Source organism: Nothoprocta perdicaria, unplaced genomic scaffold (genome assembly GCF_003342845.1).
Source record: "Nothoprocta perdicaria isolate Ctin4 unplaced genomic scaffold, notPer1 scaffold_0, whole genome shotgun sequence".
NCBI classification, from domain to species: Eukaryota; Metazoa; Chordata; class Aves; order Tinamiformes; family Tinamidae; genus Nothoprocta; species Nothoprocta perdicaria.
In genome coordinates, this window is record NW_020454092.1 from 11,197,119 (window position 1) to 11,201,078 (window position 3,960).

The window sequence follows — 3,960 nt, forward strand, 5'->3', positions numbered from 1 at the left end:
CGCACACGGTGCATGCCAGAGTGACCGCACCGAGTGTGCAAGTATCCAACTGTGCCCCGGGCATGGTGCATTGCCAACCGACCACACCAAGCATGCCACGATCCCGCTGCACTGAGCACACAGTGCATCGCAGACTGACTGCACTGAGTGTGCAAGTATCTAACTGTGCCCCGGGCACGGTGCATTGCAGGCTGACCACACCGAGCRTGCCAGGGTCCCGCTGCACCAGGYGCAYGGTGCATCACAGACTGACCGCACCAAGCGTGTGAGTATCCAGCTGCACTGAGCACTCGGTGCATTGCAGGCTGACCACACCGAGCGTGCAAGTATCTAACTGCACCGCGCGCACGGCGTGTCGCAGACTGACTGCACCAAATGCACTGGTATCTAACTGTGCCACGTGCATGGTGCATCGCAGACTGACCACACCGAGCATGCAATGCATTGCAGACTGGCCTCACCAAGCACGCAAGGATCCAACTGCACCGCTCACACGGTGCGTCACAGACTGACTGCACTGAGCATGCAAGTATCTAACTGCACCACGCGCACGGTGCATTGCAGACTGGCTGCACTGAGTGCACAAGTATCTACCTGCCCTGAGCATGCAGTGCATCTCAGACTGACCGCACCAAGCACTCGAGTATCTTAACTGTACCGCACATGCAGTGCATTGCAGACCACGCCAAGCATGCAAGTATCTAACTGCACTGCACACACGGTGCATGGCAGAGTGGCTGCACCAAGCACTCGAGTATCTTAACTGTACCGCACATGCAGTGCAGTACAGACTGCACTGTGCATTGCAGACCACACCAAGCATGCAAGTATCTAACTGCACTGCATGGCAGATTGAGCGCACCTTGCACGCAGCGCGCAGGAGCAGGCGAAGCAGGAGCCTAACGAAACGTGGCCGCGTTTCGGGCAGCCAGGTCCAGTTTTACATAAATACAAGAATTATTAACCTGCTGGTTGAACAAAATGGGAAACTTGTTAATTTCCAAAAATAGAGTTGTAGAAACTGAAGGAAGATGAACATTTTTGCAGCTTTTTTTTTTCTCCCTCAAAGACAATTAAAAAAAAAAGTCAAAAAAGACTGTCAAAAACTCTTTGGATTTTCATTAAGTCTGAGTCAGGAAGCTCAGCACTAAAACCTATATTTTATACATGGAGCAATTAGAGCTTTCTGCAGGGTGAGCACAACTCCCTCTCCAAGGACGCATCAATTGAAACCTGCTTTTCAAAATTTTGTTTGGCAATTAACAATATAAAGAAGTCTGGTATTTACAATGAAGATGTAAGACTCAGCGTATTTGAGTTCTTCTGCCATTCTTCTGTGACTTTAATCAAGACCTGCCCCAATTTTAAAATGCCAGTTTGAGTCAAGGTGTTTTTTTTTTATTGTTGCTGTTTTTAATAAGAACTGTTTGTAAGAGGAACCAAAAAATGGTCAAGTTCAGTGAGAATTTTACAGTGCTCTGTTCATCCGACAGCCTGGCGACGAGTACYCCCACCTTGAGGCAGGTGTAGTTACAGGGTCCTCCAGGACCTTTACCTCTTTGCCACCAGTGTTTCCTAATGAGGATGATAATTCCTTACCAAGGAATGCACAATTACGATGCTAAAGTTAATATTGGTGTTTTGACAGAGATATTTAGTATTACTATGTTTAATAATTTAATATTAGTGTTTTGACAGAAGAAAACAGCATATGCAAAACCAAAAATAGTAGCTTGAGAAAAACATTTTGACCTATATATATAATATATATATGATTTTTTTTACACTTGTCTGTAAATGACAGACAAATTCTGCTTTTCCCTAGGGGAAAAATATGGTAGTCTTTAATATAGTCTTCCCCATTTGGATTCCAGAAGTTGCCATCCATGAGAAACTCTTTAACAGGCAATGTAGCATGGAACAAAATATATTTCAGTTTAATCTTTTTTAGGAAAGCTAGAAAATAGAAAGTAGGTATTTTTTTTTCTCACCCTTTTCTGTGTAAGCCCAGAGACAGAGAAAAGCAGGAAGCATGGGTAAGTGATATTAAAAGGGCAACTATAGGGAATCTTTGGGGAAAATGTGTTTTAAGGGGTCTGAAGAACAAAGTGCTTTCAGAAATAAGTCTGTTGAACAAACAGAATCATCCAGTTTTACTTCCTTTCTGACAAACTGGAGGATTTCATGCAGCCAGTAGCTCCTAGTGAGGCAACAGCTGACCTAGACAGTTCCAGTCTTGGAATTCAAGAAGAAAAGACAAACGCATGAGTTATGCAGGTTTTCCAGATGGCTACTTGGCCTCACCCTTTAAGTTACACCTTCACAGKCATCTGAATTCATCTTGCCTTGTCTATTGGATTTAAGGTTTGGCTATCAGAATTCTTAAGTATTTTCCAGGTCTTGCTTTATCAGTGTAGTTCTTTTTAACGTCCTTCCCAGTTTTTCAAGAGAGATTTTGTTTGTTTTTGTAGGGAACGTGGTTGTTAGTGTGGACCTACTCTTTAGACCTCTTTAGCTTATTTTCCCATATGTCAAATATCCACCTAACCTTTTAGCTGTAGCTTTGCAGCGCWGTGCAAAGGCTGGAGATGGGGCTTGTCCTGCTGACTCTGCCCAAGGTGAAAGTACCTGGGTTCCTTTCTGTCCTTCCTCATGTAGGTGACAGATAAAACCTGGCCACGCTCTCCCCTTTCCCATGCTGAAGTCACAATTCCTGGTTAATAGTCCTGTTAACGGCACATATAAAGTGTCAGCATTATTCTTGCGTAATTTATAACCATGCTAAATCTCAAATAGATTTTTAAGATTATTATTAAAGAGTTCATATGCATGTTACAGATTAAGAGTGTTACCTGAAAAAAAGAATTGTATTCTCCAAGCAAGGTATTTGCAAACAGAAAATTCAAGGTGAACCCAAGAGAAAGCTTCATGCATTAGGGAATGGAAGCACACATTTCATCCGGCCAAGCAATGTTAAACCCATCTTTTCTGAGCTTGTGCAGTCATCAAGCAACTGATGGTAATAACTTTGGTGCAGGATAAGAATAGCCTGACTTTCAGATATAACAGATGTGTTYTCTCCCTGCTGCCTTGGGTTATTCTTTTAAATACTAAAAATCAGTTCTAGCCTTAGTATGTACGTTTTGCCCGTATACATGCTGGGCGTGACCTGCAGTTTTGCCCAAAAAAGCCATTGTCAAAAATGTGCACAGAATCTCGATTGCCTGCAGAAATACTGATCATTGAGACTATACCCAGARTGGAGTAAGAGAAGAATAAATATAAAATAGTTTAATGTAAATCACCAGTCACCAGAGAAGTGGAGATAAATGCTACTTTGTCCTCATGATGGATTTATTCCTTGGGCCCCCTTGAGCAAAGTAGCCAAGCACCTGTAGAGCTTCAAAAAATTCAAGTATCCATTGAATTAAATGGAGCTATCAAACCAGAGACTAACTACCATCTTCAGCATCCCTTCTCCCCTCCTTCATGGACCACGGGAATCAGCAGAGATTCAAAGAGCAGGTGAGCTGGCAAAACGATGCAGTGRCAATGACAAGGTGTTAGTAGGGAAAAAAGAAAGTTCATGGTGCAGAAGTGGAACACACAACACGTGTTAAAAAAAAAAAAAACACGCTTTTGGAGGTGACACGAATACTACTGAAAGCATTGAAATGCTAGAGGATGTGGAGACAAGGGTGAAGCCAACATGCTAAAGTTTCAATGCATGATGTCAGCAAAAGGGGAAATCATCCAAGTTTGGACATCTGAGTCAGTGGAAGCAGGTAAGCAGGAAGGGTTCGTAATTTCAGTTAGCCGTGAAGATGAAATTGGGAAGGACCCAAATGGGGTCTTGAAGACCAACCAGCTGGAGAGGTTCTTGAGGTAGTAAAATGTCTTGGAAGRATTGGTCCATTTGCTTTATCAAAAAAAATGTTCAACTCTGCAATTAAGGGGGAT